The 16,659-nt window shown below is 31.3% G+C and overlaps 1 protein-coding gene across 1 annotated transcript in view; it reads left to right on the top strand.

Annotated features, from left to right (window-relative positions):
- LOC126828767 (nucleolar complex protein 2 homolog) overlaps positions 1–16,659 on the top strand; it is a 113,950-nt gene that overhangs the window by 70,352 nt on the left and 26,939 nt on the right. The gene's annotated exons all lie outside the window — the stretch shown is intronic.

Consider the following 16,659-nt stretch of genomic DNA (forward strand, 5'->3'; position numbering starts at 1 on the left):
TGAGTGGACGTTAAACCCCATCTCTCTCTCTCTCTCTCTCTCTCTCTCATAGAACATTATCAAAATCAGACTTTATTTTATAAGATCACAAAATTAGATCTGTTTTGTGATGTGATTTAGCCAGTCTTATCCATATAATTTGGAGCAATATAGCCCCGTTGGAGCTGACATGCCATAAAACTCCAGTTCATTTATTCATTCATATAAGATCACACAATTAGATTTTCTTTAATAAGGTCTCCAAAGTTGAAATTCTTGTAAACAGAAAGTTAAAGTCTGAGAAATTGTAGCGAATATCTACCTTATTAAAATGGTTGCTTTCAGTAGTGAACCAGCATGGCCTCTATGAATGGCCTGATTATCGGGGAGGATGTGTGATATATTTGACCTATCATCTTGTAAAAGTACATGAGGGACTCTTATCAATCTGGCAGGAGTACATGAGGACACTTAGTAATATAATATCAATCATGTCCATTATATTAATTAATTAGTTGGTCTGTGTAGGATAAAGCACAGACTGAGGTTATGCTTGGGAAAGAAAGACTGAAGAAAATAACCAGAGAGAAAGAAAAACCGAGGCCTGTAGGATGCGTTTTTTCTGTCGAGGGTTTTTTCCCCAGCATAACCGAAGTTGAGGACTTTATCTTGCTTATAAACCGTCTATGTTTACATGTACGCAAGATGAGAATAACCCTGAATTCCCACAAGAAAAACCTTATATCATGTTTTCTTATGGAAAAAAAACCTACCCTGGAAGAATAACCCGTTACAGGTTTAAAGAAAAACTTTCAGAAGAATAACCCCAAATTTCTCTGTATATATACAAAGCCTCTCCCGACTTTCAGACCGCAAGTTATTCCGAGCATAGAATATACCCCAAAGATCAAAGAGATTTACCATTACAGGTTTATAATTATGCATAATATTAGGTCAGACAGGAAGTTAACCCACATGGAGTGGATACCCTTAATTAAAGAAGATGTGCAGATATATATTGGTGAATAATACTGCTTAATTCTATGTGATAATTGTTTATTCTAGGCCTAGGCAACTAATTGAAGCTGTGTAATAAATTTTTGAGAAATATAAACAACTTGTAGTAGGCTGGTGGTTGTATTTATCATAACACATAAACAATTATCAATTACATTTGTTACACAACCCCATTCAGGAGTTTCATTGATCATTTCTGAACTGCTCTATATTTTTCAATTTATATTAAGCATTTAATGGACACTTTTAATGTATACAAGACAGGTCAGAGTTTCTGACTGATTTTTTAAAAGATTTTGCAGCGACTGTTCATTGGTTAAAAAATCCAGTTAAAATTGAGGATTGCAGCAGAGTCCTATTTACATTCAAAGATTTGAAAGCTTCTGAATGCAAATCAGGACAATGTTAAAGATGCATTATATAACAACTAAATCTGCCTATTGCAGGTCTTTATTTTGGCTTCAAATGTTATAGAAATTATAACCAACTTTCTAGATCATCCGATGGCAGAGATTTAAATGGATTAGTATGCCTCTAAAATTTAAAATTTAATGATAAGATGGAAAAACGAGTACAAGTCTTGTTTGTCCAGTACCATTGCTACCTTGATAAACAATCTCTGCTACATCTTCCAACATTCATAACATCACTCAAAATAAAGTAAGTTGAATGAAATTTTCAACATATTCATTTTTCATGATCTGTTTTTTAATTATTATAGCAAGAGCAGCCAGCTCTTTATCTAAATCTTACATTATGCATCTTTAATGTTAATGCATTTTTATAAAATGATTCTTTGGTATGAAAAACAAAAAAAGTATAATAATCCAAGTTTAAAAAGATAGACCTTAAAACATTAAACAATTCTTACATTTTTACAGACAGAAGTATATCAATACAAATAATATGAGATTAAAATAATACCTCCAAGGGACTTATGAATCTATTGATCATAAATACTACCTTAGATACGATAATAATAAAAAAATAAAACGTGTACGTATTTGATATAGTACAAAACCAAGCAGTGACGAACAGTCATTGATCAATTGATTGGCTATTATGATAAATATTATGACGTAATACATTCCGTCCTTTAAGATTTCACCTTGTCTATAGGATATTCAGCTTCTTTTGTTTTATAGAACAATGGGTTAACTAGTGTTTATTCGTTGCCATATTTTCGCGATCTTGTTTTGGAAATGTAACAAAGGGCCTCCTTGAATCAATCACTTGCTCTTTGACGTAACACCTGAATAATATGTAGTAATTAAAGATGTCTAATTTTTTTTGCATCCATCATAATAATTGATGTCTTTAATTATTGAGACAGACAGCTATAAGGTAGTGCATATAAGTCAGCCCTTATCTTTCTGGCTGTATTGATTTGTCATTAAAATAGAAATTTGGCTAATCTTCTGTGATAAGGCATTGTACGTTCTATTCATATAGGTGATAGAAATGACTAGGTTATTTTAATGTAATAGTTGACCATTCTGCCCTGACTTCCAACAAAGTTATGGTTCGATGACATTAGCAGACACACATAGATTAGTAGGAGACCTATTCATTTGTAAATATTCAACAAAATCTTGAATAAAAATTATATATGTAGATATGTATATATATAGTATACTTAAATCTGGGAAGGGAAAATGTTTGATACTTCTTTCACACGCTTCACACAAAACACTTCATAACAGTTGGGAATGTGAACGAACATGGATTTTGTCTGGTCTGTGTATGAGTCTTATTGAATAAGTTTTCAATTCATACTATTTATTTATGTGACATTTGAATCAACTTTCCCTTACAATCTTTGTGTTATTATGATAATAAACTATTTATTTCATTCAAGGCAGACCTGATTAATGTTTACAAACAAATGGTTGTCATGGCAGGTTGTCATGGCACATCCAACCAGCAATTGGTATTGGATGTCCATTAGTTCCTAGAAACTCCTTTACGGAGAAACAGTGAATAGGATACTATTGAATAATAACATGTTTACACATTCTTAATATCCTTCTGTGAAATAGGTCCAACTAGGTGTAGCTATGCAACCTATTGAATTTGAAATGAGTTTAGGTCACCTTATTTTAAACCAGGATGTTAATACATGTGCAAAAATTTGTCATCATCTTAAGAAAAGTATGAAGAAATAAATTTTTCACATTTCCGGATGAAACATTCACCCACATTTATCTTGATAGCAAAGATATGTTTTCTGAAATAAAGGGTTTAAGAAATGATGGACTTTGAAACAAAAGGTTATGTTATAAAAGAGAAACAAAATAAGTTAGTTTTATCAAAGCCCATTAAATCAACAAAATCCTAAGGTAGCTTCATATCCAAAATAAATTGAAAATTGCCTCATGTGAAAATTTCACTTGGAGCATAACAACGCTGAACTTTTAATTGCTTTCACATCAATTATGGCCTAAAACTATGAATTACGATTATGAATACGTCAGTTATAAATCTTATTTATGCCTTCAAGGCTTTGTCATTATTTAAATGACTTATAAAGTAGACCTATGAGAATACACACAATTTAATTGCAGAATTTATATCTGTATAAAAACTATTATGGTTTTATCAGTAAACTTTTTTTTTTCCTAAAGCTAGGTTTTTAGAGATTTGCGGGGTTTTGTTATTTAAAGAAATTTTTAATTGTCAAAAGGTTTAAGTACATTTTTAAAGTATATCTTGGTCATGATTTTCTGTTGTAAATAAAAGATATGATCAAAAATGCACAGACCAGTAAACACATAATAATAGTATATTCCCTAAAAATATTCAGATCAATCTTAACACACGTTATGACCATTTAAAGTATGAATTAGTATCTACTAATTTCACCCCCACCCCACTCTTTATTCAGCTGTATTGTTCTCTAACTAAACATCATTATTGGTTTCAATCTTCTGAATAACTAACACATATTTTGTCTAAATTGAAATTATGAAAAATTTAGCGTGAATACAGAATTTGTCCAATTTATTTATAAGATTTTATGCCACGTTAGGTAATCTGGATATTACACTCTATGTACAATACGGCTGATCTGAACCCAATCACCCACCTCACTCCCCATTTCTTTCTAAACCATATACCTATTTCAGAAATTTCATTGCATTTCTTGTCTAGTTAAGTCTAGTTAATTTGCCTTTGTCAAACAACTATTTGTTTCAGTAACAAACAAGATCGTCTGGGATTTGTTATGGTAATATTAGTACATGTATATTAAAGTTTATCATTGCTCCTTTAAACCTAAATAATGGGTTATTTAATGTTATTTAACAATTTATTAAGCTTTTAACAAATAATTAGTTATAATAATATAAAGATTACAAGGGATAAAAAAAGGTAATCAGATTTATAAAAACATAATGCTTTGATTTGCGTCAGAAAATTAATAAACAATATGATATACGTATGTACATGATTTATAACATGGGTTTGTTGATATTTACATTCCTACATATTATTTACGTCTGCAATGTTAGTAAATAAGGAGTGTTTACTAACAACCAATCCCAGCATACTAATAATATATTACTGTCAATTAGACATGTACATACCTAGAAAAATATTAATGAACCACATACTCGTGGGATTGAGTCACTAGGCTAATGGTCACATTGAAATTATTAAAAAATGATTGTTATTTAATAACGTTATTAGTTTATGGGTTCAAGTTCAATAAAGAGTTTGAATACTAGTATCAGACAAATATTATCTATCAAATAACAATGGCATCTACATGATATTTGCACATTTTTTAAAATTAATAATTATGTAATTTAATAAAAATGTTTTTTTTTCAATCCAAGTAATTTTATCATTCTTATTTCTTTTAACCAAATGGCACCTATGAACTGCCCGGAACTATTTCTCTATAAAGCGCAAACTGCTTCAAACCGCCCAAATCACCATAATAGCATACAACTGTATTCTAGTTCTGGGGCTCAGCTGGTTTGAAGCGGATTAGACAGAAGTAGTTTCAGGTGGTTTCGAAAATAAACATAAAATAATTAACGTAAAAAAGATATTTTTTTCAGAGAATTGAAGTAGTCAATATTTACATGTACCAAGAGCTAATGGTTTAATTAAATGGGTATGAGGCAACAGGATACTATCCATTTATGATGTAAACTCATATTTAGGATTAAAAATATAATTGTAATACCATATCGTATTAAAATATTGAGTTTTATTTTAACCCTTATCATTCTCGACTATTCATTTCATTGTTTTAGGGTGTTTATTACTTAGTTTCGACGAAGTGGGTGGGGGTAGGGCTATGACAGATTAGTCCAGTATTTTTCTATTAAGATTTGGTGTCTATACTTTCCATATATACTTTCGGGAGAGTGTTGCTTTAAAATACAATTTAATATCAGACAGAAAGAAATAAACAAGGGGTTATATAGTTATCAAATTGACAACTACTACAGACATCAGTTAATTTGTATTACCGGTATTATCAACAACTCTCTCTGACTTCCAGGCTCCGTTATTGATTGATTCTATTGAGCTGTATAAGTAACCGATACCAAGGTTTCAAGCCTAGTAGTAGTACAAGTCGATAGTAAAAATAGTAGAATAAGGTAATTGATTGGAACTATCAAGTGTTATTGTGTCTCCAGACAATTTATCCATACATAACTAGAATACCATTATTCATATTTCTCTATTGGTCTTAAAGGGCCATGTACATTTTGTTTGATCATTTGGTACATTTTAGTTGGCATTAAATACTTATGATTTTTTTAATAATTCAAGATCAATCAATTAAGAATTAAATGAGATAAACACATTTTTTAGAAAAAGAGATACATTCTATCTAGCTGTACCCCGACATGACACCAGTATGTTGTGTGTGGGCAAGGGGGAGGGGGGGAACAGTTTTGATGGTAGTACTTGGGTCATTTCAGAATGTGAATTTGTTGGTATTTTATCCCTTTAACCGTCCAAAACTATTTTACCTTTTGTACCTCTAAGAACTATTATGCAGTCTTACAATATGAAGGGCAATTCATGTAACTCAGTAATTTCGTACTGTCCAGTGAAAAACCAGCATGAAAAGTATAGGTTTTCTCTAATTTTGTTTTCAGGGAACTAGGGTATCCGGTAGTCAATCTTTACATGCTTCATGTGCTAAAAAGCATTGTTACTAATTAGAATTCCATGTGCTAAAGGGTTAGCTTAAACAGTATCGTTACTAATTAGAGTTCCATGTGCTAAAGGATTTGCTTAAACAGCATCGTTACTAATTAAAAATCCATCTGCTAAAGGGTTAGCTTAAACGGTATCGTTACTAATTAGAATTCTATGTGCTAAAGGATTTGCTTAAACAGCCATCTGCTAAAGGGTTAGCTTAAACGGTATTGTTACTAATTAGAATTCCATCTGCTAAAGGGTTAGCTTAAACGGTATCGTTACTAATTAGAATTCCATCTGCTAAAGGGTTATAGTTTTAAGAGGATGCAGCTGCTTGTTTGATTAAAATATCAGTCAAAAGATAAAGTCTATACTACAAAATTGCCACAAATTTTGAAACAATATATATATATATATATATATATATATATGTATATTGATTGCTTATATTAAGATCCATCTTTTTCATTTTTGATAAGATCTAATCTACTTTTTTTTTAATAGAAAAAATGCAAAGTAGGCTAAAAATCATTAATAATATATAAAACATACTGTGCTTGATTTTAAATTAAAGGAGCAAATTAATGAACTAAAAAATTTTGGGTTTTACATTTTATAAATATGCAAATTTTGGTACAATTACAAAGCCCAGATATCCTTACTGTTGGTAAAAAGTCCTTTATCTGACAAACAGAGGAATGATCCAAAGAAGCATGGAATTCTAATTAGTAATGAGACTGTTTAAGCTATAGGTTAAGCTTCTATATTAGAATATGTACCGGGTAAGCTTATTTTAAAATATGTACCAGTTAAGCTTCTATTTTAGAATATATACTGGGTAAACTTATTTTTAAAAATGTACCGGGTACACTTATTTTAAAATATGTACCAGTTAAGCTTCTATTTTAAAATATGTACTGGGTAAACTTATTTAAAATATGTACCGGGTAAGCTTATTATAAAATATGTACTGGGTAAAGTTTTTATTTTAAAATATGTACCAACAACTACCGAGTAAGCTTATTTTAAATAATCTTGAATTTTACTTTCCACTTTTTATTAATTATTGGTGTTTATCAACAAACAAAAAATAAAAGTTTTATGATTTGATGTGAAGAGTGTCAATGTTCTCTAGAAATATTTTAGCAATGTTTTCTGTGAAAGTCAAAATGCAACCAGTGTGTTCGTGTACAAATAATTTTTTGTGTACATGTAGAGATATAAAATATTAACATCTTTCTGTCAACAACACTAGTTGGCATCCTTCCACCTGTCTTGTGATCTAGCAATGCTATTTTCGCAACGTAAATACTTGACATTAGTGAATCACAAATCAGAGTTTACAGAATTGAGGTGATTCAGACAATCGGTAAATAGATGTCTAGACATAGCTATATTGGAGAAGCCATATTGATTTGATGATTGGAACTACCCACAAATCGATAACAAACCCAATCACAGCTACAGTACATATAATAACAGACAGAATAATTTATTCTGCTAATCTCAATTCCAGCAAATCTTGGCACAATACATGTAGGCATTTAGATCACACACGCCATCTTTTGTAGTCTGGGTCAATATGTATTTGAAGGAACAATTTATCAATTTAGTGTAATTACCTCTTCTGAAACTGTTTCGTCTTTTTAGATCTAAATTATTCATACAATACAGACTCAAATATCACTGCACTGAAAAAAAGACAGTGTTAGAAATAGAATGTCTATTTAAGGTTTAAGTAGAAAATAAAATCTGTTTTAACAGAAAGAACTGCACTTAATTATTTTCATTTCCGACTTTATTAGCCTTGTTAGTACAGAAAAGTAGGACATTCAGCCCATTCCATTTTCATTTTCATTTTATGAAAAATATATAATTTGGAAGAGAGTTTTTTTTTCTCTAGAAATACTAACAAAATTTCTACGAATTGAATGACTCTCAATGAATTACAATATTGAAGAAGAACAAAAACGAACAGCTGTTAAAATGTTTATAAGTGCCATTTAAAGCAGGGGGTGTGGGTACAAACTCAAAAGACGCACACTCAAGAAATTCACTGGTTATTGACCTTTGAACCTGAGCAGTCATTTCAGTCATATTTACCAGTCATTACTGGCAGTGTAATTGAACATCAGTAAATTAACATGCCAAAATATTAAAATTAACCTTGCAACACAATAAATACTGTTGAATTTATAGTTTTTAATTTTAAAGACCACTAAATATATAAAACAGAAATTTCTACAAGGCTAAAACTTGTCATATTGGTTATTTTTTTTATTTTTAAAATATCTCTCTAATACACTCAAAATTGACGGGATGGCCAAGTTTTTAAGTGAAATCTGTGATTCGGACATACAGACTAACTGTTATAGTGTTTTCTACCATTTTCAATGCTGTTTCAACCTCTTATACTCTTTGAGTACCAAATGACCCTAATTTGAAAAATTGCACCTTTACAAAGCTTATTTTTATTCCCCATGAATTTTCATAATACTAATCCGAAGTGTTTTCGATAACAAGTCTGAATCAGTCTGTTTGATGTACCCCCACGAAGATATCACCTAGTTTGAGACACTTTGAATCTTGTATTAAAATACTTGAACTATAGATAAAATAACAACTGTTGTTGACATAGGGAAATAAACATAGTCATCGTGATATCACCAGTTAGCATGAGAAACTTTGGTAGCGTGCGCTTTTATTTGAATTCTTTTTGTTATCAGGGCACACCTTATTAAGTTACACGATCTAACCTTTCAACTTTTACTTCTATCATAAGTGAATGAATTAAATCCCATAATACTCAGTGGATTTAGTCCATTCTAGAGGGCTCATGTAATCGACTCCCGCTATTTCACAGACGACTGGAAAATAACCATCAACCATTGACCCTTGTCATACTTCTTATGAAGTGATATTATTAACAAGTGTACCCCTTGTAGAAGGAGGGTGTACTATAAATGTATTGTAACTTGACAATCTAACAAAAAGAGCTGAATCAGACCCCCATAAAGTATATCCTGTAGAGACAAGAATCTCCTACAAGATCCTGCATGTTTGCTGTTTGTCTTCATGAATGACATTCTGCAAAATGTGTTGTGTAATTTTATTAATTAGGTTACATGTGATCAAGCTCAGAAAACATTTAGGATTATGTGTGTGCCAATCCCAATGATTTCATGTGATTTCATTATATAAACGTTATGTTTTTCTCGTGTTCCACGTTGAGATCGGCTAGAGGGGGAGAATTCTGTATCACTTCTTTCTTACCTTTCTTTGAATTTATTTAAGGAATTTTAATAATTACATCATAATTTCAAGAAATGATTATTTATTTTCTTGTAATGTTCATTTACATCCATTCCATTCCATCTTACAAAATTGGGAAGTCACAGCATTTCTGTGTGCTGGCTCACTAACCAGGAGGTCCTGCTTTTTATTCAGATGTTGGACAAGAAAGTTCCTCTTGATTTCCCAGTCTGGTCTCACCTTGTCTCTGGTGCAGGATTGAGGACCCAGCAAGGAACAGCCTCTAGTCTTTTTTTCCCCCGCGTTTCAAAGAAAACGGGGGACTATTAAAATGGGTTTGTCTGTCCATCCGTCTGTCTGTCCGTCACACTTTTTGGGACACAATAACTTTCCTTCTCATTGAGCTAGAATGTTCAAACTTAGTGTAGGTGTTTATTACGTGAATGCCTTGATGGACTTTAAAGACGAGATAAGCAATTTGATTCGTGAATGCTTTGGGACACGATAACTTTAGTTCTAATTAAGTGAGAGTGATGAAACTTTGTGTATAGTTTCATTAAATCAATACCATGACTAAGTTCGATAATGAGCATTTTCTGCTTAGGATAAGCAGAGCTATAAGCAATTTGATTGGTCGAGACTTTGGAACACAATAACTCTATCAAATTCAGAGAGAGAGAGAGAGAGAGATGGGGTTTAAAGTCCACTCAACAAAAACTAGGAGATTTCGGGACTGACACAGGGTTCAGTTTTATTTCAATCATTCGCTTGCGCGTAGGGGTCTTTAGCAGTGGGAGGAAACCAGAGTATCCAAAGAAAACCCACAAGGTTGGACAGGCAGCCCTACTTCTTGTCATGCACAACCAGGGAATCGAAACCACACCAGTTGACTCAATGACAGACCTTTTGGTACAGCGCACACATGCTAACCATTCAGCCATCCAAACCCCCCCTTCAAATTCAGGTAGAATGTTTAAAATTGGTGTAGGCGTTCATTAGGTGAATGCCTTGATGGAGTTCGAAGATAAGCAGAGATAAGCAACATGATAACTTTGGTTCTAATAAAGTGAGAGCAATGAAACGTGGTGTATAGTTTCATCATTTCAATACCATTACTATGTTTGATAATGAGCATTTGCAGCTTATATCAGGGTAATCAGAGTGATAAGCAATTCGATGGGTCAAGACTTTGGGGCTCGACAACTTTGATTCTAATTGAGTGATAGTGGTGAAACTTGGTGTATAGTTTCATTACATCAATATCTTAACAAAGTTCAATGTTGAGCATTTTCTGCTTAGGCATAGTAGAGACTTCAGTCTGATTGTTCGAGACTTTGGAACACAATAACTCTCCTTCTAACTGAGGTAGAATGTTCAAAATTGGTGTAGGTGTCTATTAGGTGAATGCCTTGTCAGAGTTTGTTCATGCACAGTTTCCACTAAGGCTAAACAGAGATAAGCAATTTGATCGGTTGAGTCTTTGGAGCACAATTACTTTGGGTCTAATTTGGTGAGAGCGATGAAACTCTGAGTAGAGATCCATTATATCAAGACATTGACTAAGTTCAATGATGAGAATATTCTGCTTAAGGTAAGAAGTCATAAGCCATTTGATTGGTCAAGACTTTGGAACATAACAACTCTGCTGTTAATAATAATAATAACCGTTAATTGAGGTATAGATGTTCATTAGGCGAATGTTTTGACTGAGTTCAATGATTAATATTTCCCACTAAAGCTAAGCAGAACTAAGCAATTACATTGGTCGATGGTTTGGGATGAGATAACTCTGATTCTTACTGGTGAAGAGTGATGAAACTTAGTGTATAGTTTCACTAAAGGTACTTCAGAACCTGACTAAGTTTGATCGTGAACATTTTATGCTTAGACAAAGTAAAGATAATTAGTTTGATTACTCGATAATTTTGATAAAGATAAATATGCTATTAATTAATATGTGTTATCTTTTTAGGGGGATTTCAGCTTGGACATCAGCATCACTGTTGGCTTGTCCCTTGTACATTTTGGCATAAACTTGAAAGAATCCTTGGTAGCTGGAAATTGCCTGGTTAGGATGTTAAACTTCATTTTATTTTATTTTATGAAACTGTCAATCAAAACTCTTTTGAATTGGTAGACTGTGCCATTAATCACCATCAATATTTCACGAACAAAGCATTATGTCATTAATATTATTGGACATATGACATGATCTTTATTATATTTAAACAAATATCAACAGAAACTATGCAAAAAATATATGATTTAATTTTTTGCAAGCAACATTCTTGATGATGTATCTTAACTGATAATTGACATTTGTTGATCATCATGTGACATTTGTTGATCATCATGTGACATTTGTTGTCATTCAATTGATCACATGACAAAAGGTGAATTGGTGAAATTGTTTAAATGTGTGGAATGGTCAGTTAAGATGTAAAAATGCCTGAAGTCAAAATCATCTGAATGTTTTTTAAAACACCACCTAAAATAACTTAAAGCATTCGTAACATTCCTATAGTAATAGTAATAATGATACATTAGGTTTATTTTAATGATATGGACTTTAAATATATTACAGAAGACTTTGTAATATGTAGAGTAAACTTTGATAAGAATTTATTATTAGTGTTGATGAAACTTTGTACATTGATATCTTAGTAAACAACTTCTAATAGATTATATATGTTAACTACGTGTAATATAAATCTATTATACCTGTAAATACACATATTTGATCAGGACCCAGTGGGTCGAAGTACCAGCCAAGTTTTCAGTCATAACTATGGGCTTCTGATATCCAATATTTAAGACAAAATGAAAACTTTAAAATTGGCAGAATGCTTTTGAGCGCCATTTGTAATGAAGCGACTCAATGAACAAAGCTAAACATATCCCACAGGAGAATACTACTGGTGTAGACTGGAGTAACCAGACGCCAAAGACCCCCATTCAATTTGGACTCTTCGCATATTTCGCCGAACATAACTGACAAGAAATTGCAGTAAAAACAGAAACAATTGAATGTAAATCAGTTTATGAAACTCATATTTTTTTAAATCTATTTTCAAGACACAATCTCAGATAAATTTAATTCTATATTTATTATATAGATGTATATATATCTAATTTAAGGATGTATCCTCTATGGTCAGATAAATTGAACTCAAAATTTTGTTCTACTGACCTACTGACTGACTAATTACTTTTATCTTTTGAACAAAAGCTGTTTTTCTATAATTGTTTACTTTATTGTTGTTTTAAATATATATATATATATTTATTAAAGATAATTTCCCCCAAAAGTATTTATCCAACCTTACTAGAAAAATACTGAATTCCCTGAAAAATACCCATGGAGCGCATACGGGACAAAAATTTAAGGGTTTCCCTAACCGTCAAAGGTTGCACACGAAGATTGTCTGATTTCTCAGCGTTAGTGAATGCTTGATGTATATGTTTATAAAGTAGATGGTGAGCTTAAGTTTACAACAATTTCTGAGATAAAAACCACAGAAAAAGATGTGGACAGTGGATAATCCAAGAATTTAATTAGACTTTGATATTTATAATAAATGGACAGCGATTAAAGAAAACATCGTCTTGTATATGCAATGAATTCTCCTCCAGGTTCGCACTCGTTCCTAGGTATCGTGTCAGCAAAGTCGCATGACATAACCTGGCCTCTTTTAATATATATTTTTATAGCAGGCTGTGAATACAATGTTTTGAGAAGGATTTGAAGCAAAATTTTGATAGATTAATTAGTTTGAATATGTTTTTAGTTCAAATATATCATCAAATCATGTACGCGGGAATGTATCTTTAACGATATATGAATCTGTTATTCTTCTAGTGTAACCCACTGACCTTTAAAGTAATATATTTGTATATCCTGTTGAAAGTTTTTAAGTGGTCTTATGATTTTATTGCAAATTATTTTTTTTTTAATTGAAAGTAAAACTGTGATAGTAACTATTTAGTACAACTTATATCATTTATTGCACTTACTATTAAGTGCAGGAGAACCACACTACATGCAAAAGAAAACCGATAATTCAAACATTCCCCCCAAAAAAAGACAAATTACATCAACAATAAATATCAAATCAAGTGAATAGACCTCGGGGCCAGCCATAAGTTCCCACATGCAATGTAAGAACTGCCACATGAGTTAAAGAAGCCATCCCACATAATTTTTAGTAAAAATAAGTGTTACTGAAATGTTTAAATGATCAATTGCCTTGGATCTTTTGGTACTGTTTATTTCATCTTAATGTCCAGTGTTTTGTAAATTATGTGAAATGATGAGTAGAATTTAGAAAATTAAAATTTTAACCACTTGGAAGATTTCAATAGAATTTTTTAAGGTATATGTTGCTAGTATTGGTTTATTTAGATTTTGTAAAATTTTAAAATGAAGCGGTTGGGGCACTTCAAAGGGGCGTGAGGGGAGGGGGACACACCTATAAGGTGAAAAATTTAAATTGTTAAAATAGTACCTATATGAAGTTAAAAGCATGCACAAATAAGCCTACTTTAGCACTTGTTTTTTTTATTTAAACAAACTTGATATTCTATTCTACATTTTCTGACATCCTAGTCTCATTATAACTAACATGTTTACATACATAAACACCCACCTGTATACCAAATATAAATAGCTTATTAATACTATAATAAACAACATAATGACAACATTAATGAGTGTGATGAGTGATTATACATCTACTATCCTCAATTATTGCCATCTAATTACCGGTATCTATCCTAGAAGAACTTCTACATGGAAGTCAGCTCATTAAAAGAATCAATAGCTATAACAAAATGGATCATCACCCCAACTTAAAAATTTGTCAACCAGATATTTTATTTTTCGCATATGATTTATACATTTATAAAAATCTGAAAAACTCATTCCTTCATTTGTTAATTGTATTTAAGCAGATAAAGAATGTTTTTAACAGAAGTTAATCAAAGCTATATTTAATATTTTTAATTCCTTGCATGAAGATTTTCAGTTGACCTTTTGGTTGCCAGTCAGACATGACTGACAAAAATAGCCCTTAAAGAAGCCCTGGGATAGACTGATGTAATGCTTTGGTATTTAGTCAAATTCCAGTACAATGATATAAATATTTCCCCGCTACACATGATGTGTGATTTCATATCTTTACACTGATGATATGGTACAAGTAGATAAATAAACTATTACTACTTAATGACCCGAGTTATCTCATTCCTATTTCTTTCATGTCATATTGTTTGATGTACCTTTCCATTTAAATTTCTGGGCCATGGTAGCCTACTGGGCGGTCATGGACCTAATATCTGCACTAGAATTCTCTGGGGTTTGAGAAGAATTTTCTGGATGTTTCAAGCCCATCCTTGACTTGTCAAAGGTGACCCATGTAAGGCTGACAATGAAAGTGTGCCTAGTTATTCGGAAGAGATTATAAATCAAGGTCCACCTATATACACACTCACGTGCACCTGCTGTGAATTTAGTCATATTAAAGAAACCCAAATTTTGTATTAATCATTGTTTGTCCATCAAATACTGTAAGAGATGTTACATTACTGAATTTTAAAGAGGATATTAAAACAATATTCAAAATAACCATAGTAATTAAATTTATCTGACCAGTGAAGATCCCTTAAGTGCCATCGACCCTTTAAATGGTTTGACTAGCCCCATTTACAAATGAGCAATAGACAGTAAGCTTTCCAATGAAGACGTCACATCGAGCAAAAAAAACAAAAAAACAAAATAAAAACAGACATCCTTTTATGGAAAATAATGTACAATATAGAGGATATGGATAATCAATATGTAGCCTTGAATATCAATACTTTGGCACTGGATCTGAACTTATTAACTTAGAAATCTTTTGTATTATTTTATGAATGGTGTAAAGCAATAAAAACAGTATTTTAGCATTGATTGCTTCCTGTTATTTCTATAAGCATGACATTTATGCATGACATCTAAAAAAAACTGAAATACAACCGATTCAGAAAAACTATTATTAAAAATTTTATCACTGAACACAAATTTATTTTTAATTGAGCTTTAGAATTAATAGAAATTTACTATGTTATTATTTATAGAAATTACTTTTCTTAATCAAAACTGTTTTAGTATAATAAAACTTCAAACAAACTTTCCAAATGTCAACATTACCCTTTGTAAAAAAAACCCAACATGCTCAGTGCAATAAGCTTTTTGCCAGGTAAAGTATGAATTTTAAATATCTCTGGCAGCTTGCCAAGTCGTGACAGGTACTTGTTGTCATATGACGTCAATAAGACCACAAGTAGCTAGTATTAATGTATATCTACATGCGTGACATGATGAAATACAAGCTCTAAACACTTGTATATACCACATAGGTAGTTATTAACCCTAAATCATAATGAGACTTCTCTTAATGAGACAGATTAGTAATTGTAAGGAAAAGACATCTACATTCTAGCTAGACATATGTATTTTAATTGAGGAAGTCAGATTATTAAGGAAATATGTTTTCCTATCATATTTCTTTATGTATACATTTTTCAAACATTTTATAAAACTTTTGCCATTTTTTTATAAATCCTGAAATTATATAATGAGCGATCAACAAGTTACTCTTAGATTTTGTTTTGGACCATTTAAAAAATATGAAGTTGGTTTATATATTTTTACACATTAGATGACCAGCTCTGACTAAATGAGATTATACATTTCGTGGGACTCTTATTTGAGATATATGGCGCGAAACGCTTAAAATAAAAAAAATTAAAAAACAAGCATATTTGTATTCAAAATCATTATGGTTTTATTTCCCCGATGTTCAAAACCATAACATGAAAATATTCTTTTCTTGGATGCTTTAAATCCTGTTTAAGTAATTTTCAATCCTTTTTCTGGAAATAAATATTCATGAGCTAATATCAACTACAAAGTTATTTTCTAAGATAAATACATATGTCACACACTTATGTAAAAATCTTTGACTACAACTGATGACAAATTTATCTTATATAATCTTATATTTTTAGGTTTTATGTATATATCATCTGCAACAAGAAATAGGAAACCCATAAGTGATTTGATTATTAAGTTTATCTCATACATCTATCCATATAAGGAATTATTGATTCATGTATTATATATATGACAGAGTAAAGTCCAAACCGTAACTAATGAAAACATCAGAGAGAAAATGTTGGCATTTTTTTTAAAGTCACCTTGGAAAT

The sequence above is a fragment of the Patella vulgata genome, chromosome 7, assembly GCF_932274485.2.
Source record: "Patella vulgata chromosome 7, xgPatVulg1.2, whole genome shotgun sequence".
In the NCBI taxonomy this organism is placed as follows: Eukaryota; Metazoa; Mollusca; class Gastropoda; family Patellidae; genus Patella; species Patella vulgata.